The sequence below is a fragment of the Protopterus annectens genome, chromosome 8.part0 (genome assembly GCF_019279795.1).
Source record: "Protopterus annectens isolate FY-2018-M chromosome 8.part0, PAN1.0, whole genome shotgun sequence".
NCBI lineage: Eukaryota > Metazoa > Chordata > Ceratodontiformes > Protopteridae > Protopterus > Protopterus annectens.
Genome location: NC_056741.1, coordinates 1,429,864,515 through 1,429,888,929, shown reverse-complemented (window position 1 = coordinate 1,429,888,929; position 24,415 = coordinate 1,429,864,515). Strand labels below are relative to the sequence as shown.

The window sequence follows — 24,415 nt, the reverse complement described above, 5'->3', positions numbered from 1 at the left end:
CATGATATTGCAGAGGACATCTAATGTCTCAACCCAACGTCTATCCATGACCTCAGTGTAATTATGGATGGCACCTGCTAGGTCACAGATACTGTCATTTAAAGTGGTGTTATGTGCCCTCTGTGCCCTTAGTCCCTGTCTGGTGTACCATTCCATACATGCCTGTGCCTCCATGACAGCCTGGAACATGCGTGAGGTTGTAAGACCTGTGGCACGTCTGCCAGGGGCATGATGACCAGCAGTGCTCTGACGAGAACCCCTGGACATCTGCCTATGTGGTACCATCCCAGACCTCTGGGTATGGCTGCTGTGTCTGGATGCATGTGCCATAGTTACCACACTATCCTGGCCATTGCCGACTGTAGACTGTCCTCAGCTAAAGGCATTGGTGATGAGGGATGCATTGGCAGTATGACTGTGTGCATGGATGGGGTGGACAGCTGTGTACTGTCGATTGGTGGCCCAATGACAGACCCTGGCAAACATGCCTGTGCCTCAACACACCTATCTTCATTATCACTATTTGACTCAGTGACATCAGATTCCCTGCTGCAGTGAACCAGCCTAACATCAGCACCTGTGAGAGGAAGACAGGAAACACACTTTACGACCTGTACATGATGTCAGAACACATGCACACATGCACACATAAACACATGCACACATGAACACATGCACATATGAACACACGCACACATGCACACACGAATACACGCACACATGCACACATGAACACATGCACGCATGAACACATGAACACATAACCACATGCACACATGCACACATGAACACATAACCACATGCACACATGCACACATGAACACATGAACACATGCACACATGCACACATGAACACATGAACACATACACCCATGAACATATGATCACATGCACACATGAACACATGAACACATGCACACAAGAACACATGAACACATGCACACATGCACACAAATACACTCCTCACTAAAGCAGAGACACACACACACACACACACACACACACACACACACACACACACACACACACACACACACACCACCAATCCAGAACATACCCAATAGCAGTTGATGGTGGGGTACAGTATCACAAGACAAACAGTCATATCACACGTGTCAGCATGCAGGACATGTGTTGCTCAACAGCATGCAGTGCGAGTGTAGACAGTCCTTGTTAATAACAGTATACATGGCTTTGATGCATATGTGTTGTTGTTCGGTGATTGTCCTCACCCTAGAATGCAATGTGTACATGGACACAACATTGCTGTGCAAGTATTACAAGCTCTTCAATGTGCTGTGCACTATCACTCACAGGTATACATACCATGGCTGGATGTTTATCTGTGTGTCACATAGATATCTGTTAGTGATTAGAGTGTCTGTGCCTTTAGAAGATAATTGTGGACACCGGTTTAGCTCATGCATGCTATGTATACACACAGGATGAGTGGTGCATGTATACCTGATGGAATACCATTGCCAACATAGCCATTGTACAGTAGTTATGGTGAGTGTAGAACATATTGTGGACATGCCAGTGCCAGCCATGACATGGCATGCTACAACACAACTGCAACATTAAACAGAACACATACCCACTGTGTGTCATGTGACCTATACACTCAATAGCATTACAAGACATATATGTGTCACTTTGTGCAAATGGTGATTGCTGTGCATATTGTGTATAGGTGCATATGTTTGCACACACACAACACTGAGGTGTATAGCAATGAATGCTATGTGTGGTACTGTGGTTACTGTAACTGGATGGCATGTTGTACCATGAGCCATCATCATGCAGCATCATGTGGTCACTCAAGGCTATCTATGTGTGCAAGACCGGCACCTATCATGCTGTACCTGAACTGCAGTACCATGGCTACATTCACCATTTCACAGACAGTTGTTACATGGGTTTGTAAGGTGCCCAATAGGGAGCATTGCCTAACATGAAAGTGTTGGGTGTTGGAGAGTGTCGCACTGCCCATGATAGGCCTCTACCACTCAGGTATATTATGTGTGCTGTGTGGATGACATTTGGGATACTGGAGTGTGACCTTACAGCATGTGTCTGAATACGCCATGTGTAGCATATTAACATGTACTGCGTATGACGGAGTTGTGTATGTCATGTGCATGTGTATCGACTGCCTATCCAATGTCCACTAAAGTGTAGACACAATTGTTTGGGATGCTCTGTGTATTGCATGTGTTTGAGGCAGCACTCGCTACTGAGATGTGCATAGTCTCACAGCAAACATGCACATCATGCATTATGCGTAGGTGTGTTACATGTGTACATGGCCTATACCTCACCTATGATATGCACATTTTGTTAGTGATATTAAATGTAGAACACACTCACCAGCATGGGACTGCTGCCTTGCTTCACACCAGAGGGACCTACAAAGATATGAAACAGTTTGTCAGTGGCAACAACTGTGGCATTGCTACTGTGGGTTGGCAATCTTACAGTAGCACAATGGTTGACAGTCACAGGCCAAAACATCATGTTCCAAATTATCAGTATTGAACAACACCAGGCTCCACATCTTCTAACTACACAGTACACATCTCACATATGCATGATCTAACAATAGAGGTAACAGTAGTCTACAGATATGCCATCTTACCTGCACTCTCCATGTGAACTCGCTGGGGGGCTCCGGCCTCCATGATGATGCATGTGTGCTGTTGTTGTTGTTGGCCGGGAGCCCCCAGGCTCAGGAGCAGCTCCTCCACTCTGGTGAGGGGGGTGGGTGGCAACCCCACCACCTGTGGCAAGCTTTTGCTTAAGGACATCAGACGCACGCTGCCGGACATGTCTAAGTAAATCACTGCAGTAATGTCATACCTGCTCATAAGTCTGGTTATGCATGCCTATTTCATTTATCTTACGGACAACATCTTGCCACAGCGCAGTCCGCTCATGCTGGTCCTGGCTGGTTCTTGAAAATAGCAAGGTGTACTGTTGGGTGAGACAGTTGGTTAAAATCTCATCCTCTGCACGGCTATAGGCTGGATTGCAATGGTGGGACATGACCCTGGAAGACAATAAAACAATATGTGTGAGCAAGTCATGTGGCACACTTAACATTCTACAATACAGATATCACTGAACTGCCATCAATAGCAAACTATTGTCTGTCAGAGGATACACACTTTCAATACCACATATCAGTGCCCAACCCACAACTGCCTGACAGTGCCTGACATGCTCTATATATTAAAACATTTTCTGCACAGCAACTAAGAGAAACCACTATGTAAGACTATGCAACAGTACATGGCACACTGTATGTGACACAATGCACCACCTAGCCACAGGAGGTATATATCAAGCTAATGCATAAAGAAATATGTAATCCATTACAATGATTGTAAAGTCCAGTTACAGTATTACCAGTATACCACACTAGTTGTTGATGGAAAACCCCTGCCTACAATATGTGCACATTCGTGACTATAGGTGGCATACTGCTGTACTAGACTATACATGTTGCTAGATACACACTTATATCCTGTAACACACACATATGACCGAGGGCATGTTACAGGCATATCCACACACACATCAGACATACATACAGGACACAGAGGTATGGCAACCCAGATGAGCTTTACGTGTGTACCATACAGTACTGTGTGTCAGTACTTACAAACCCTTATGACTGAGGTATGTAATCTATGAGGACTACAGGGAACACACAAAACAGTGTTTCCAAGCAATGTGGACATACACCATATTGTGCTGTTTAGGCCTACAGCTTCAGGTAGTACTACAGTTCATACAGGGGTATGATTCACCAGCAGTAACAATCAATGAGCATACTGTACTGCTTTATCCTCCAATGGCACACCCCAGTTAACACAAAGGGACTACGTCAGACCGTATGCCATACTGCTTTTTCTGGCTAGCAATAGCATACACATCTTTTGCTGGGATCAAAGCTAGGACACATAATACCATGGCAGAAACAGTTTCCCACTAAGCTATCCCATATATACACATCTGTGACACATTCACCAGCACATTCACCATCACACTCAGTCAGCCTCACATAGCAATTATTGCAACAAGTACATGTGGATGTGTATTGGTTCATAGGTAGGTAATATGCTATTGGCCCTAGGGCTTATAGAAGCTTAGCCAGACGGTACCCTGGCCTTTGACACCCAAGTAATTTCCTTTCATGTGTCCCTGTCAAGCAGAGCCACAAAGGTGATTCCCAGGGTGTATCTCCTATCTCCCATCCAATCATCAAGACCATTCATGACGAGTGCTACTGAGGGGCTTTGTTTGCTATTGATAGGTAGTTTGTTCCAGAGTATGGGATGTCTCTGAGATATGAATCTATCCCTCCAGCATGTTCTGTTTATTGAGGTGACAAAGTTTAGGTCCCTAGAGCGTGTAACTCATAGGGATTGTGATCTGTTTACGTGGAGCATGTCCAACAGCTCTGGGTTTGACATAGCTTTGTATGTTAGGCAGGGGTCACCTCTGGGTTGCTGGTATGCGACACAGTCTAGCTGTGGTTTTGTGAGATGGTCTGCATAGGGCATCTATTTGAGGACAGTATTACTCTTTGTGAGGCATGTCTGTGGCCTTTCCAGTTGCTGTAGATGTCTTGTGAGGTACATACCAGAAGGGACATTGTACTCTATAATGGGTTTTGTGAGTGATGAGTAGAGGGGAACACTGACCTCTTTTTCCCTAGATGACACAGCTTTTGTGATGAGGTGTGTCATGTAGACAGATTACATGACTAGTGTGGCACTGTGATTATCAAGGGGGAGACTACTGTCCACCCGTGCCCCATGATCTCTTATTGCACTTTCAGTGTTAAGTTGACTACCACCTATGTGGTAGTTCATGGGTACAGAGTATTTAGCAAAAGGGATGCCAATGAATTTCAGACATTGAGCTTGAGGCCATGGCTTTGTTACTAGGCATCTGTCACAGTAAATATTACTCAGTCTCTCCCTCTCTCTCTCTCTCTCTCTATATATATATATATATATATATATATATATATATATATATATATATATATATATATATGTGTGTGTGTGTGTATCTATATGTGTGTGTATGTATATATATATATATATATATATATATATATATATATATATATATATATATATATATATACACACATACATATAAACATCCATTGGTGTACATACAGATATACATATAGGCACATACACAGTCCACCTTTCATGGTGGGAATATCAATTATGCGAAGTATGTAAGGTATACAGTTATGTAATGATATTGCACAGTCTTGTGCGAAATGCATTGAAGGTGTTCTCAGCCCATGTGGCTTTAGCAGGCCTCACTGGCTGCAACACTTTAAACCTAACGAATCACACCCACAGTGTTTAACCACCACATGTCATATACCAGCAATGTATGCTGGCTTGTTTGCCACACACTACTACCTACTATATATATATATATATATATATATATATACACACACATACATATAAACATCCATTGGTGTACATACAGATATACATATAGGCACATACACAGTCCACCTTTCATGGTGGGAATATCAATTATGCGAAGTATGTAAGGTATACAGTTATGTAATGATATTGCACAGTCTTGTGCGAAATGCATTGAAGGTGTTCTCAGCCCATGTGGCTTTAGCAGGCCTCACTGGCTGCAACACTTTAAACCTAACAAATCACACCCACAGTGTTTAACCACCACATGTCATATACCAGAAATGTATGCTGGCTTGTTTGCCACACACTACTACCTACATACAAATATGCACATAACAACCTTCACCAACATGTATATGACCTCCCTTCAAAAACAGTTGCAGTATGTCCCTTGCTCTATGCACATGTACAGATGCTAATATATCTGACACTGATATATCTCTCTTGTGTGTGTGCCACACACACACAAGGTCCACATTGTTGTAAGTCCTTGGACCTCACGGCTGACCTGTTGGGCCTTGCTGCAACATGAACAGGTGTCACGTGTGAGCACACAGTAATATTAGAGGGTGTATACATAGCTGCCAATGCCAGATCAGCATACTAGCCTGGTACAGCAGTTCCCAATGCTAAGCTACACGTTTATATGACTATCATGCATGTGTTACTCTTACACATCCATGGTTATATAGCTGTATGCACTACTCCCCCAAACAGCCATTGTCCACACTACTGTACAGAACACAAATAACATGGTTCAGATGTTTGACATTTAATGCTGAGCTACATATATCACAGTTATGTCCCACTGCACACAGCTACACACTGATTTGTCCATGGCAGTAGTTATGCAGGGCGTCTGTGCATAGATACGTACTGCTGCCACATATTGATGTTTCACAGTATGTAGAGTGGTCTTCAAATACATCTACTACATGCCAGAAAATACATATTTGTTACATACCTTTCCTTTGTATGAGTTTGTAGTTTTCAGTTTGCTGTATCTTTGGCTTAATGTAATTTTTTTTTAATGTTCTTTTTTTTATTATTTATTAGTTTATTATATATATATATATATATATATATATATATATATATATATATATATATATATATTTTTTTTTTTTTACCACTGGTGTGGGTGGGGGTGTGAGTCTCTCTCACTCTCTCTGTTTCTGTGTCTGTGTGTCTCTCTCTCTCACCATCTGCAATGGGATGATTGCATGTGTGGCCAGCAGGTACAGCCTGCTTTTATAGGTATCTGCACATGTGCATGTGATGGCCTCTGCACCAATTGCTGGCCACCATTTGGTAATTGCATGCAGCCTGCTGTGTGGTAATTGCAGTACTCACTGTCATAGCACCCCAATGCTATAAATTGCTATGTCTGGTAGGCATAGCCCTTTCAGCTTTACAAAGTGGGGGCCATGCTTGTTTGCTGTGGACACCGTTGTGTAAGTCAGAAGGTTGGCATAGTTCTTATATCTGAAGCTAGGGGTGTAGCCAGTGATATAAATGTTGTACTCAGACCTGAATGTTGCCACTTCCACTACACAGTTGTCAGTGTAGAATTGTACTCACCCCTACAAATGCTAACACAAGATACATGGGAGAATGTAGTTTATTTTCTACTTATACAATTAACTGCCATACAAAAGTAGTTATTGAGATGTATTCATTTGGCACATGAACTGTTTGTGAACTGCTATACTGTGAATATTTATTTACTCACTTTTGAACAGTTTGTGCTTTTTTAGTGTTGACATTAGCACAGGCTGCTCAAGAAAACTGGACAAATTTCTGTACTGAGTATGCCTACCTACATCCTTGGTAGACCCTGAACACACAGGTTTATTATACATTTGGGTATGGGGTGCAGTAGGACAGAGAGCATTATGTATTAATGTGTGAACTTTATCTTGCTGGACTTAAAGGCTTGCTGTGTACCTATTAGTTTACCAAGGCAAGTAGTCTGTCTGCGTAGCTCCCAACTGTGGACCTATCCAGATGGTAGCCAGAGGTTAACCTGTTATTCTTTGTGCACCACACCGGTCTTTTCAGCACTGGAACAATGGCATTGTCACAGTTGGTTGCTACCAGTACATGGCTACATCCCTTGGTATTTCAGTGTTGCACTCCTACATAAGGGTATGCTTCTGGAACTCCTTCCAAAGCTATTTGCACAGGGTGTAACAGCAGAATAGCTGATATGCCTGTGTGCTTCTGCCTCTGTCAGGCCTCTCAAACACTCAGGTACATATCTGAACAGATTAGGGAAAAGTAGGTCGAAGTGAGGTACACCTTTACAATATTAGAAACATTAGGGTGAGACTTTGAGAGAACCAGAGCATATGGATTAATACACATTTCCTGAAGTACAAGCGGTGTCTAACTCTTACTTATTGTCATTACTCATTAAGTGTAATTCACCACCTTTCTGCCTAACTTCAGTAGCTTTCTGTGGGATTCAGAGGAACACAGCTAAAACCTGTCTCGGAATCAGGGACATGCCTGAAAATTAGTCACAGTTGGGAAGTATGGCCTCTGCCCTAATCAAATATGCTAGTGTTTGTCCTACTATGATACTGTGTGGAGGTTGTAAAGTGCTGCTGTAACATTATTTCCTGCTAGAATGGTTGGTTCTCTTTTCACAGTCATGTAATGCAATTCCACAAGAACTGCTGGTAAAGATCCACAGAACAGGATTTGTGTTATGACATTCCTATTTGTCCTTTACATTCACTCATTCTGTTGCATGATATATTGATTTCAGCACCAATTTGTTGTATGCTTACCATGGCTCAGTGGTACTTCATGCAGTCTAGTGTGTACAAGGTCTGGGGTTCGAGGCTGACAAAGGTATTTTATTTTGCTGCTGAGCAGAACAAGGGCCCTGACATACAGAGTGACTAAGGCACTTTTAAGCAGTTGTAAGTGGGTTTGAACAGGTTTGCGCGATGCTACGCAAGCGCACACAGGCGCACACTCGAGCAAACCCACTAATTACTGCTTAAAAGTGCTTATTTCCGCTAACCCCTGCGCTCATTTCTTTGAAAGAAAAGAAAATGGGGAGATAGGAAAGTGGTGAAAAAGGGGCACAAAGAGGGAAAGACAGTAGGGAAAACAGCTGGGGATGTGCAGGACTGGTGTAGGGAAGGTCCATAGCCACCCATTTCTTTAACAGCAACAGCTGTGCATATACTAGTAATTTGAAGGGAAATTTGAAACCTTCCACCCCTGAGAGAGGGGTGAGGACAACGAAGTATGTTGTACTGCCAATTAAATTTCAGTTTCTGTGTCCAGCGGACATGTGTGCAAAATGGGCAGCTATGTATGGGGCATAATTTTTTTGTGGGAGCAGATTGCCCATTTTTTTTTCAGGTGAGAGTGGAATGTGGGGTAGGGGAAGTAGGTATATTTTGGGAGGTAGGTTGGGTAGGTAAACAGACAAGACAAACAAGACGCATACAGGGGCGGAGTATGACACATGGGGTGGGTGAACACCATTGATGGGGAAGGGTGTTTAGAAATCGCAAGCCCATGAGCCCACAGATGGCAACAGTGGAACTGAGATCCCCGCCCATGGGCAGTCACCACTGCACCTTCACAGCTCAGAGGGTGGCTGTGCTGGGGGCTGCGTAGGAGGGGCAGGCTCACCCATGAGTCGTGCCACTCTTGCCTCAAGCTGGCAAAGAGGATCAGCGACTGAACGCTCGATCTTCCTATGCACCACAGCCCTGACCGTTTGGAGGGTGATAGGTGGCCCTCCTCTGGCCACGCTTGCACTGGGGGGGGGCGAGCCCCATCCCCTGCAGCGCTTCCACCCAAAGGTGGCACAGGATCAACGGAGGAGGAGGTCCTCGTCTGGGCACTAGAACTGCTGGTTCCAGGTGCCATCGCCAGCTGAGGTGGGACAGGTGGGTCCGCTGGGACCGGCCTTCCCATATGTTCTATGTTTAGGAGGACTTAATGACAATATGGGTTAGTAATAGCCAACAGCATTCCAATTTAGTTGTAACAGCTTACAGTAGTATTTCCATTAATCCAACACACCAGAGTTCCAACAGTTGAACAGCAAGCATAACACATGCATATATAGAACAGCAGTGGACATTCCAACAGCATGCAGGATTGATTGGTGGCAACAGGCCACCAAGATTGTGGTATGTGAACAGGGCACATGCATCAAAGTAAATGCAGATATTTATAAACCAATAGGACATGTGTCCCAACAAATGTTATGAGATTAGACATACCCATTGAGGTGTGGATTGCATTGTTTATGCACATACAGTAGGGTGTAAAAATATAACTCCATTAACAACTTATATATACTTATAGTTTACACTACATTCCTACTGACTACAGTTATATATCCCCTACATGTATTATTACACTAGGCAATGTCCGTTAAATTGTGAAATGGGTTTTGCTAGTTCTTGATATACCTGACCTGTATCTGACATACAAACTGTCCTGGATGCAGATGTTACTGCTACATATTTATATTTTTCATTTATATTTCTGTATCTACATATCTGGATGTGTTCAGGTGACATTATCAGGTATATGTTGACAGCCCCCTACATTTCTAGCAGCACACTGACATTTCTGGGGAACACAATAACAAGCTACTCATGTGCCAGATTAACCTGTACATGCCGGCCATGAACCAACAGTTGAGGATTGTATATATGCTTAACAGCTACTGGTACTCCCTTCATCCACTTTATATGGGCCAACCCATGTGTGGGTTGACTGCACTTAATACAACAGTACTATTTCTATAATGCAAGGGTACAACAACATATCGAAGAAAGTGACATGGACACACTCCAGGAATTATACCTTTATTAATTACATTACACACTTTTCTAGTGGCTCTCTCATTTATTTGATATAGCAGTGCATGCAGAGGTCTTTTATTCAAAACATATTATAACTTTATTAATGGGTTACAACACCTTTTCACGCTGTCTCACTTATTTTATATAACAGTACATGCAGAGAGGTTATTCCACACTTATTATACCTTTATTAATGGGTTACAACACTCTTTTTCAGGCTCTCTCACTTCTTTTATATGACTACACATGCAGAATAATTGCTAACCTGCCTGGTGGCATAGCCTTAGCAGCCTATCTGCATAGGCTTGCTGATTCACAGCACGGATACCTGCAGCTGTGAAGAAAATTAAGGTATATTGAGACATACCTATCCATAATATAGACTACAATAGCAATTCTTACATACTTCACTCCATGGCTACATACTCAGTAGTGGGGCATTTTCTATTCCACGGGCCTCCTGTATCCACTGGTTCAGTCGGTCCTCCTTGTGTCTCTTCATGTCTGCGTAGTGGTGTCTGACCTGCTCACCAGTCCAAGGGATGCCTGTGGCACTGGTGAGATCATGTGCTAAACGGTTCCAGGCTTCTGCTTTATACTCAGTGCCCTGAAACTGGCCCTGCAGGAGTCTTGCATCATGATGATGGACGAGGAGCCAAACCATAACTTTTGACTCCTCAATGCCCCACCGTTGCGCTTGAAAATGAGAGCCCTCTCCAACACTGGCCATACTGTCTGCAGATGGGAGCTACAACCAGTTATGGCAATTATTCCCACCTATGGAGCTTAAATATGCCTCATTTCCTGCACTTATTTGTGATTGGCCGGTTTTGAAAAATCTCAGCTAAGAGCAAACCTGCTTAGCAATGAGTAAACTTCCATTGATATAAATGAGTGTGTTGGAAATGCATCCATATTGAAAGCTGTCATGGCTTAGTGGTTTAGTACTATGATTATTGTGCACAGTATCCCGGGTTCAAGGCCTGTCATTGCTTTTTATTTTACTACTGGCCAGACCAGATAGGAGGTGTAGCTGTGTTTAGCCGACTTTGCTCAGCTATGCCCAACATTGCTCGACGTTGCTCTACTTTGCTCTACGCTGCCCGACATTGCCCAATGTTGTGCTAGTTGGCACGATGCGCAGCTCTGTGCAAAACTATTGTGCTAGTTAAAGCAGTGTTAAGCTATGAGAAATTATACTTCACTGTGCTTAATACTAGTAAACTTTGCTTAGCAGTGCTTATGGAGCTTAAATATGCCTCATTTCCCGCACTTATTTGTGATTGGCCGATTTTGTAAAATTTCAGCTAAAGGCAAACCTGCTTAGCAATGGCTAAACTTCCATTGATATATATGAGTGTGTTGGAAATGCATCCATATTTAATGCTGTCATGGCTTAGTGGTTAAATACTGTGATTATGGTGTACAGTATCTCGGGTTCGAGGCCTGTCATTGCTTTTTATTTTACTACTGGCCAGACCAGATAGGAGGTATGGCTGTGTTTAGCCGACTTTGCTCAACTTTGCCCAACGTTGCTCAACGTTGCTCTACGTTGCTCTACATTGCCCAACGTTGCCCAACGTTGCGCTAGTTGCGCGATGCGCAGCTCCGCGCAAAACTATTGTGCTAGTAAAAGCAGTGCTAAGCTATAAGCAATTATACTTCACTGTGCTTAATACTAGTAAACTTTGCTTAGCAGTGCTTCACATTACTTATGCATTTATCAGTATGCATGACCATTCCACCTTCTTATATATATATATATATATATATATATATATATATATATATATATATATATATAATATTATTCACTACTACATAGGCAATTTCAATGCATTTTACTGAAATTTAAAAGGTAAATGTCAGGAATTCTTTTTATGTACCCATTTCATACAGAAAATAGGAAGGGGAGTGGCAGGACTCAAACCGGGAATGCCGCCTCTTTGTGTGAGGGCTCTACCACTATGCTATTGTTATTTGGCTTAATTTGCATATAAGTAGTTTATTATCCTCTTCGATGTCTACACTGCTAACTGTAGCTAAGCAATGGGCAAACCCATGCATACACTCGCAAATACGGGCAGCTATATCGGGAATGATAAAAAAAAAAGGTAAGCTTTACATTTTAAACTTGTACAGGGATTTAGAATGTGGGGGAGTGTAGTGTTGGGTATGTAGACATTTGAGCGGACTCGCTCATTTCAGTTGACATTTGCTGTTTAGGCACTTGCAGGGGTGTGGATATTTGGACTGCTCGGCAGTCTGACACTCCCTGCACTCGTGCACGCTCCGTGTTAGCCTTAGAGTTGAGTCAGTGCGCCCTCATGAATATGCATGACTTGCTGACATCATATTCTTAGACTGCAGTGTCCGTGTAAGACTTAATTAGTCTTACACGGAGGATTAGTGAATCTCAGCCAAAGTTAATTTCCTTAAATCAGCCAGCAAAACCACTTCCTTCTTTGTCACATGGAGATTTTTACATAAATCTTTCATCACACCTCAGAAAATGAGTAAGATAACTAAACAATATGGTGTTTACTGGAGATGTAATTCAGTAACAAATGCTGATTGGAATCATATATTTTATGACTGTGTATTATTAAAGAAATTTTGGGAAGAAGTTAACACTTTTTTACAGGCAAATTTTACAGACAATTTTATGCTTACAAAGTCACTTGTGTTATTCAATACAACTGTTCCAGACTGTATAAATAAAAACACATATTCTTTGCTCTGGTCTATACTATCCATTGCCAGGAAAATAATTACAAGAAATTGGAATTCCTCATCAGTTCCCTCATCTAAAGAGTTTAAAGGTCTTCTCTTAGAAATATCTAAGAAATGTTAACTATCAAATCTAAATCTACAAGGAATACAAAATTATATTACAAATGGGAAAATGTACATGAATTATTAGTTAAAGAACTGGATAAATAATTAATGCAGTAATCTTTCCTTTTTCTTTAATCTTTTATTCTATGTTTTCATTTTTCTTCTGCCAAGCTAAAATTAACTGATCCTGTTATTTGATATATAGCGAACATCATTATACATAGTTTACCGTGGTAATATAGTTATTGTATTATTTTTTTTTCTTTTTTAAATATTGTATTTTAAAAATGTAACTTATTCAATTTTTTTCAAAATATCTGTTCATTGTATTGATGTTTTCAATAAAGCTGTTTTTTTTTTAAATCATGTCATCCCAAACAGATACTGAATCCCTTTAGAATGACACCAGAAACTTAGCCAATTGTTGAAGTCAATCATTTTCTGTTTGTAGTGTGGCATCATTCTGGGTGATGATAGGATGCTGCTCAGGGCTAGGGTCATACCTACCTGAGCCACATAATCTGAGAGCTCCACCATGTCTCTTTTCATGTAGTCCAGGCAGGTGTGTCTCAGCTCATTCACACCCACATTGACAATGACAGAGTTATACTTGTACTTGTTGTGAAGTGACCTGAGTGCGTGTGTTATGAGTCGGATTCTGGCACCTGATAGACAGCTGTTACCTTCTCCTTATTCAACCTAGTGAGTGGGACATCAGTGTGCCTCACTATTGAGTCACCTATGATTAATGTATTGGGCAAGTTGTTTTGCCTTAGGGACTTGGATCACCTACACAGTGTGCCCCTCAACCTATGTGCCTTGTGGTTTGTGCTGTGTTTTGGTGGTCAGGTGCATTTCTGCCTTGGAGATCTCTGCTTTTTGGGTAGATTTCTGTTGAGAGCATCCGCAAAGGTGGGTGTGTAGTTTGTGTTTTTATGTGAGGGCTGTGATGGTGGGTGCTCTGGAGGGCTAATGTGTTCCATGTAGTGTGGTGTCAGTGTTGACCTTTTCCTCTTGACGAGCCATTCCGGTCTTGGCTGGAGAGTGCATGGTTTCCAATTTGGAGATATAAGCACATTTCTCACAAGTCTGAATGCTGGGAGGTAAGAGAAGAGGGTTGTCTGTGTACATGAGGCAGTTGCTACACTGCCTCAGAATGCCCAAGTTCACCGGGTTAATAGGAGAAAGCACATGAAACTGACCTTTAGACATGCCAGTAGGGATGGTCATCATTACTATGTACTGGAGCTGTTTCCTTATAGGACATCTAGTGCTGATAGCACTCATGTGTGCTACAATAATTGCTACAAAAAGCCTGATGAAGTGCTAGGTGAATAAGCTAATTAAAGAGCAAGAGAAAAGAAAGTTGAAAGGGATAGAAAAAACTGCCCAAACAGCCAACAAACTACAATTTCAGAGCCAGAAACCACTCCTGTTGTGGTAAATAGGCTACCTAGTGCCTACCACTCCCACTGATAAGCTGGAAGGCTTCCATCCAACACAAAATGGTCTGGGGAACTCAAACTTACAAAACAGTCCTGGATACAGCAATTCTGTATCTGTACTACTCTAGAAACAGGAACGGTGGAAAATAAGCTTAGAACTTTTTTTTTGCAGAAAAACAGTTAACTTATAGCTGGAATACCTCAAAAAGGGGTTAAAACCATGCAGCTGAAGCTCTGGATGCTGTAGACCTGTATTTAGACTGTGCTACTCAATTTTAAGGTTAAGAACTCAGTAAGAAAAAACTCACAATGAAGCACAGATTAATCACTTACAGATTAATAGCCTTTGCAGTATGAAAAAATACAGTTAAACAGCAACGAAATGCAGTAAAATGCAGTTAAACAGTAATGTATTTCAGTAGATAGCAATGAAATATAGTTAATCAGTAGATTGCTTTGAAACAATAGCTCACAAATCACAACAGTATCAGAGAGCATTAATAAAGCAGCAATTCAGTAGAATACTGTCATCAGTTTAGTGAGGCTACCAATAACCAGCTGTCCGATCTTGTAGCCCAGGCAGGTATCACCCTAGCCCTGAGTAGCATCCTGCCATCACCCAGAATGATACCACAGTACAAGGACAAAATGATTGACTCTAAGGGGATCTAGTATTTGTCTGCTTGGGATGACATGATCGACAAACCACGATGCTTTGCCAGAGATGGCCTGCACATGTCGCCCTTGGGATTCTGGATGCTGGCTAAGGCTCCTGCCACCCCTATAGTGCCTTTTTTAGGCAAGGTTCAAATGACAAATTCACCACCGTAACAGGTACAAGCAAGCAAAATAAGAGTAATTTACTCTATTTACAGTATAAAAATACGTGTTTTAGAACACTTAGGTGATATTCGTAATGTCAGAACTGATAGCCCTATTTCTGAACATTTTAATTCATTTCATAACGGAAATTCGGATTCTTTATTTTTTTGTGCCCTTGCTAAACCTGACTCTCATAATATTGGGAACTATTTACAGAATTTGTTGAATTTGGAAAGTAGGTTTATTCTAAAATTTAGTACCTTAAAACCAAGGGGCATGAATTTAGAAGTCAATCTTACTATATGATTAATATTCTCTATATCTAGTAGTATGTGTGTCTTTTAGGTGTTATTTGTATACATTTAGAGTGTTTTTTGTACACATTTTAGAGTGTTTCATGGCTTTATAATATGCTGTTACACTGTGTCTCTTTAATTCTATGGGTCAATTAACTTTTGTGATTGTTTAATTATATCAATTGGTGTTACACAGTATTATATAAGGTGCAACAAATACTATTGTATTCATTCCTTTGAAGGCATTCAGCCGAGGTACCGGAATAAAGTGTTGCAGCTTTTCCTAGTTTCTGTTTGGTTTGTTCACACACGTCAATTCCTCGTTGGTCAGATCCGACCACAAGCAAATCACCCTAGACATCCACATCCCACCCCACCCCTCATTAGGGAAACCACCGTAAAAAATTTCTCCAAAGCCAACTTCACGCTTCTTAAGACAGAAGTGGCAAACTTCACGACACCCATGCTGACAGACAATAGGGTATGACTGCTGAATCCTATACAAATGTACTTTATAAGCACTGACACAAGTGCATGGATTGTGCAATCCCTAACAGAACCAAGATGCTATCCTCCAAAAATGGAAGCCAATCTGGTGGTCCCCTGCAATAAACAAACTCTACAACAGAAGAAAGAAACTGTTGCAAAAAAGAGTAAAATCCCATGATTGCAGGAACTCTGTGGTCAGCCTCAGTAAGAAGCTGAGATCCCTCATAAAATCCTCCAAAGCTAGTTACAAAAACAAAATCGCCACTGATTCTAAAGACAGCCACAAAGCATTCTATAGCTATGTCAAAAATCTCAATGGCAACACTCAGATCTGCTCTGAATTACAGCACAATGGCACTAAATATACAGAACCTACTGATATTGCCAACATCCTGACAGATAGGTTCAGTGCTAACTTTAACCCTTTCTCATCCCCTAAAGGGACCATCTGTATACCGGAAGAATGCAACGTTCCTGTAATCACGGCTGCACAGGTAAAAAACACACTCTCCAAAGCCAAGAACACAGCATCCATGGGACCTGACAATATCCCAGGCTGCATTCTACATGAACTACAGAACGAACTGGCACCCCACCTAAGTACCATGTTCAATCATAGCCTCACCTCAGGCTTTGTGCCCACTGAATGGCGCACAGCAACTGTTATCCCACTCCACAAAGGGGGAGCCACCATGGACCCCAGGAACCACCACCCCATTAGCCTGATGAGCTTGGTCTGCAAGACTATGGAATGTATCATCATGGAACTTATAAACAATGACATTGGTAATCTTCAAACTCTGGACCCTACCCAGTTCGGGTGTGTAAAAGGTAGATCATGTCTCCCAAACCTGATAGACTTCTTTGAAGCGATCACCAAAGCTGTAGATGAGGGTAAGGTGGTTCACACAGCCTATCTAGATCTCACCAAGGTTTTCGACACCATCCCCCACTCTGGAATTATAGATAAAATCACTAAACTAGGTATAAATCCGTATGTCACAAGATGGGTTGCCAACTGGCTCACTGACAGAACCCACACTGTGAAAGTAGCAGACTCTAAATCCAACTTCAGACCAGTGACAAGTGGAGTACCACAGGGTTCAGTCCTAGGTCCTCTTCTGTTTGGTATCTACTTCTCTGAAGTACAGGCTAACACAGAAGGTCTTTGGCTAACAAAGTTCGCAGATGACTACAAACTAGGAGCCATAATCAAAACTCCTAATGATGTGGACATCCTACAAAGGGCCTCACTGAGACAGATGCCTGGTGTCAAAGCCATGGTCTCAAGCTCAATGCCAAAAAGTGCATTGTCATTCCTTTTGGCAAAACCTCTGTACCCATAAACTGCCACATAGGTGGTAGTATACTTAACACTGAAAGTGTGATAAGAGACCTTGGGACACGGGTGGACAGTAGTCTCTCCTTTGATAATCACATCACCACAGTAGTCAGGGAATCCTTCTATATGGCACACCTCATCACAAAAGGCTTCTCTTCCAGGAAAAAAGAGGTCATTGTTCCCCTCTACTCATCATTCATTAGACCCATTATATGATACAGCGCACCGTTTGGTATGTACCACACAAGACATCTACAACAACTGGAAAGGCTGCAGAAACACCTCACAAATAAGATTATTGGCCTCAAACAGATGCCCTATGTAGACTGTCTCAAAAAAGCCAAGCTTTACTCTGTCGCATGTCACCTACTCAGAGGCGATCTCTGCCTAACATACAAAGCTATGTCAAACCCGGAGCTGTTGGACATGCTCCACTTAAAGAAATCCCAATTCCTCCGAGCTACATACTCTAGGGACCTAAACCTTGTCACCACAATAAACAGAACATGCTGGAGGGATAGATTCCTGTCCCATAGACGTCCCATACTCTGGAACAAACTACCTATCTATATCAAACAAAGCTCCTCATTAGCACTCTTCAAGAAAAATCTTGATGATTGGATGGGAAATAGGAAAATCACCCCGGGGATCACTTCTGTGGCTCTGCTTGACAGGGGCACAGGAAAATAATTTTCTTGGGTGGCAAAAACCAGGGTACTGTTTGGCTAGGTTTATATAGGCCCTAGGGCCAATAGCCTAGTACCTACCTATGAACCTATGAACAAGCAGTAATAAATATGGCAAACAGCAAAATGAAGTAGAAAGAGGTACAGTTTTTTATAGTAGAAAGTGAAGACACAGAAGATAATGAAATAATGTAAGGTTCAGAAGCAAAAGGGCTGGGCCTTTGCTAAGTTCTCACTATAAACAGTGGAATGAGCTAATGTAATGTGACTGGTGGGAGTGTCCAGTATCAACTTTATACCAGACCTGGGCAACTCAAAGCCACCAAGACTTAAGACCACCACAACAACTGAGAAAGTGGGTGGGAAAAACAATTGTACAGATTACAGAGATATGTATTAAAACAGAAGTGCAGAAGACAATTGAAAATAAACACATCTTTTTCCAATATCACAGCAGGGCATTAGGCTAGTCTCTCTGCAGCTTTGAACAGCTTGAGCAAACAAGTATATCTGATTTAAAACGCTGGCTATTAAAGGCTGAGAAACAGAAAACAGCCCAATTATCCAATCAAAAAAAAAAACAGTTTTGCAGGAATTCCCTTAGCTAGATTAAACCAATCTGATTTACTTCCTGCCACAAAGAAAACAGCTAGGCCTCTCTAGACAAAAGATTTTACTGCAAGCTGAAAGGGTCACAACCGTAACAAATATTCAGCTCTATCACACAACAAAAAAGGAGACTAAAAACAGTTGCACCAATTGCAAAAACAGTCAAACAGATTACAGAGACATATTAAAACAGAAGTGCAGAAAACAACTGAAAATAAACACACATCTTTTCCAGTATCACAGCAGGGCAGTAGGCCAATCTCTCTGCAGCTTTGAACAACTTGAGCAAGCAAGTATATCTGATTTAAAACACTGACTATGAAAGGCAGAGAAACAGAAACCAGCCCAATTATCCAATCAAAGAAACAGTTTTGCAGGAATGCCCATAGCTAGATTAAATCATTCTGATTTACTTCTTGCCACAAAGAAAACAGCTAGGCCTCTCTAAACAAAAGATTTCACTGCAAGCTGAAAGGGTCACAACAGTAACAGATATTCAGCTCTATCCCACAACGGAAAGGAGACTAAACACAGTTGCGCTGATTGCAAAAACAGTTGTACAGATTACAGAGATATGTATTAAAACAGAAGTGCAGAAGACAATTGAAAATAAACACTTATCTTTTTCCAATATCACAGCAGGGCAGTAGGCCAGTCTCTCTGCCGCTTTGAACAGCTTGAACAAACAAGTATATCTGATTTAAAACACTAGCTATTAAAGGCAGAGAAACAGAAACCAGTCCAATTATTCAATAAAAAAAAATTTGCAGGAATGCCTTTAGCTAGAAGCATATAACAATGGTGGTACAATAAGCTTATACTATTCATACAGACAAAATAAAAATATATATATATATATATATATATATATATTTTTTCCAGGATATTTGTGCCAATACCCCATGGAGTTTTTATGAATATGATATAACCTTGTACACATCAAATATTCACAGGCTGCCACTGTCCATAAGTGCCAACCAGGGATAAATGTGTGATTTTTCATCCACTGGTTCAAGTTACATTTGAATATGGTTAGGATGTACTTTGCATCACATGGATGGTAAACCTGTTCCAGAGAAGGAGTAATGTTTGAGACACATTCCTGTCCTTCCAATATGTCCTGTTTATGTCACACTTTAGTTCATAATACAGGTAATTCTGATGCTATTTCTTTTACAGAAGTGCAATAAATGAATCAGGGCAGGATTAGAGGATGTCTTGCAAGTTGGACATAGACCACCATGCAGCAGTCTGTAGGAAATCGAGCACAAGGATACAGCTTTGAGTTGGTCCAAGCAGGACTTGTTTCTTCCTTGTATTCTTTTTGTGAGGGGCCTCTTCTGTGTTTCAAGCTGTTTCAAATGCCTGATTAGATACATGCTGAAGACTACATTGCACTGAATAATTGTCTGACAAGAGCAGATTACAGTGGAACAATGACCTCATTGGACCTGGATGCTATGCCCTTACTTATAAGTTTTGCAACATAGAATGATTTTATCACTGCAGTAGACAAGTGGTGGTCTTAGGTCAGATTAGTGTCAACATGCATTCTTAGATCCCTGACTACTGGGTTTAATTTTAGGGATGTATTATCAATGATGTCTAAGCCGCGGTGGAGCAGTGGTACCGTTGTTGCCTCACAGCAAGAGGTTCTCCCGTTCGATTCTTGGCTAGAGAGCCTTCTGTGTGGAGTCTGCATGTCCTCCCCGTGGTCGAGTGGCGTTCGAAAGACATGCGTAGAATGGGCGTGTCTTCGTTGAAGGTTGGGCATCGAGCTGGCACCTCAGCACCCGTAAAAAATCTACTGCCAATTATTAGCAAACCAGAGTTCCACTGTGGTGACCCCTAACCGGGAAAAGCCGAAAGAAGAACAACATTATCAATGATGTAATTTCCAGGGCTGACTGTGTTTCCAAAGGGCACTATTATGCATTTTTTCACATTGAGTTTTACTCCCTGGTTCTGGAATGAGCTGTTTCTCTGCATCAGGCCCTCTTGAAGGGTATTTATGTCTTCAGGGGGTTTCAATGACTATTCCTAATTTGCAGCCAACTGCAAACTTGGTCAGTCAGAGGCTCTTGATCTGTGGCTTGACTTCAGTTAAACGAATTTTGGCATTACAGAAAAACTGTAAGTTTCTTCTTCTTTCAGCTTTTCCTGGTTAGGGGTCGCCACAGCGGATCACCTTGTCTGCTCATGATTGGCAGTGGAGTTTTACGGTGTCAAGTTGCCAGCCCAGCGCCCACCCATCCACAGAAGGCACATGCACACACTCACTCACGCCTAGTGCCAATTTAGAGTGTCCAATTGACCTACATCATGTCTTTGGAACGTGGGAGGAAACTGGAGCACCAGGAGGAAACCCACACGACCACAGGGAGGAAATGCAGACTCTGCACAGAAGGCACCCCAACCAAGGATCGGACTGGAGAACCTCATGTTGTGAGGCGGCAACACTTACATCTGCACCATTGCGGGCACCCCTGAAGAACTGTAAGTTTAATATAAGCAAATTCAGTAATGGAAAAAGTGTGTGACATACTGTAGTTGAATATCTGCAATGAAGTATTCCTTTTTTATCAAAAATATTTTTATTAAAAAATTAATGATGCTCTAAAAATATGCAGTTAAGAATAATATTTTTCCAAGTGAAAAGAGTGCGTAAGACTATATTTAATATATTTTAAAATAATTTAAGTGAACAAAATAAATATAGAGAGCACTATAAAAAAATGTCCAATGCTAAGAAAGAGTAGCTACTGCAATAATAAAATATATAAATAATCATTATCAACAACTAATGACAAATCCCACCAATAAAATAGGAATAACATAAGATAGACTGCACAGTGAGATTAGCTCATTAATATTTTAATAAGATGTTTCATGCTGACATCCATTCTCCAAGTTTTCTCCTGAATTTGTTTGAAAGCTTGCATGCATTCAAATATTTAAGCATATACTATGAAACTCCTGAGAACTATACCTCTTGAGATATAGTCTATTACATATTTATGTAACTTTTGACTAAATAAGTACAGTTGTTAAAATATGATTATCTTGATAAATAATTATCTTTTTTGAATGTTCTAAGTCTAAAACCTAAAACTGTCTGCTGCCAAAACACATTTTCATTAAACCAATAAATACAGAATCCACCAAGGATAAACTGTGTCTGAAACCAAAAACGTAATAAATACAAAATAGAAATGGGCACCGAGACGCAGTTGAATAAATTAAGTTATATCAGCACAGGAACTCAGCACACAGGGTAATAATAAAAAATAACTTTTATTAAACCAGATAAGCGTTTTCACATTGTAAGCGCTTAATTAACCATATGATTATAAAAAAGTAAAATAAATGTGCCTTAAATATAATCCTGACATAAATTCAAACATTTCCTAGCCAATGAAATACAGAGCATTCATAGTCACTAAGTAGCTAACTAACATGTGAGCAACACTCTCCAATAAAATACATTAACTAGAGGTTGCCATGCTACAATATATAAATACAACAGGTAGCGGAATAATAAAAATCACTGTCTATAATTATATATGATATTTTTGCCTTATTTCATAATGACAGGCAAAACAAATGTTTTGCTAATCTAATGAAGTTAGAAAGAGAATTTTTAGTAAACCATCAGGATGATAGGGATATAGTTATTCAGCTGGCTGACAAAGGTAGCTTAGTCATTATTATGGATAGAACAAACAACTGGATTTAGTAGCCACAATCCCCATTTATCTTGACTCATATACAACACAAGTCTTTTCACTGCATTCAGTACACATATATGCATATGTGTGTATATATATATATATATATATATATATATATATATATATATTTGTGTGTGAGTATATATATATATATATATATATATATATATATATGTGTGTGTGTGTGTGTGTGTGTATATATATATATATATATATATATATATATATATATATATATATATATATGTATGTATATATATATATATATATATATATATATATATATATATATATATATATATATACACACACACACACACACACACACACACACACACACACACACATATATATATATATATATATATATATATATATATATATATATATAGATGTGTGTACGCATATGTATGTACTTGCATGTGTGATATACATGAAAGGGTTGGCAATCTACTTTCATTCCTTACTTACCCAGTAAACTCAAGAGATAACAGCAGCTGCTCATGATGTCAGCGTTAAATGCAAATGTAAACAGGAACCCTAAAATTATATCTGTATCTAATCTATTCTATATTTAGGAATTCAAGGGAAAACTCTAAGGTGAATCTCTGCCTAACATACAAAGCTATGTCAAACCCAGAGCTGTTGGACATGCTCCACTTAAAGAAATCCCAATCCCTCCAAGCTACACGCTCTAGGGACCTAAACCTTGTCACCACAATAAACAGAACATGCCGGAGGGATAGATTCCTGTCCCATAGACTTCCCATACTCTGGAATAAACTACCTATCTATATCAAACAAAGCTCCTCGTTAGCACTCTTCAAGAAAAATTTTGATGATTGGATGGGAAATAGGAAATTCACCCTGGGGATCACCTCTGTGGCTCTGCTCGACAGTGGTACAGGAAAATAATTTTCTTGGGTGGCAATAGTCAGGGTACCTTTTTGGCTGGGCTTGTATGGGCCCCAGGGCCGATAGCCTAGTACCTACCTATGAACCTATAATCATGAGTGAAATAAAGGTTTTTGTGATGAAGTTTCAATAGTGTGAGTAAAGCTATAGTCCAAAGAATGAGGATGATGATGATGATGATGGAGGATACAGAAGGTACTGTACAGATCACGTTTGGAAGAGGTGACATGGTATGAAAGGTGCAACTCAAGTATCAAGGGAGTTATGTTGGTAATGAAGTGATAATCCAATTAAACATGAAAGAGAGTACGATTGGGTAATAAGAGATTTGATATGATTTAAGGCATTTAACAGGACCGTTGGCTGGTTATGGGAGATCGGTTGAGAATACTGAGTTTCTGCATGATCAACATATCACCATGGGGCGAGTCAGGCAGTAACCGTGTGAGATGTGTGACAAAAAACATGATATGGTAGGGCAAGTGAACTACGTTGGGCAGCAGTTGGGTCCAACACAGTACAAGACTCTGACAAAGAGATAAGATTGAATGGAGCATTAGAAGAGAAAAAAAAACAGGCACAGTTATACTGAACTGTATGAAAATGAAGATGGCACAATGGACAGGCTTCCCAAAGACCTCATTAGATGTTGAAAAAGTGATCTGATTGTCTTACAAATAAATTCCAAAGAAATACCAGTAACCTGGATTTACTTTAACTCCCCTTATGAAAAAAAAAAGTTTTATGTCAGTTATGGCAGCATGGAAAGGCATTTCTAGTGGCAGGTTGACCTTTATCTGTTGAACATATTTATTTGGAGACTATTCTTCAGCAACAAATGGAGTTTGTGGAAGCTATCCAGGAGTATAGATATCAAAGAATGAAATATATTGCAACTTTTCCAGTCGTTTTGAGAGGGCATTTGAA

At 40.6% G+C, this 24,415-nt stretch overlaps 1 protein-coding gene across 1 annotated transcript in view; it reads left to right on the top strand.

Annotated features, from left to right (window-relative positions):
* LOC122808102 overlaps positions 1-24,415 on the top strand; it is a 447,249-nt gene that overhangs the window by 209,671 nt on the left and 213,163 nt on the right. The window lies entirely within an intron of this gene.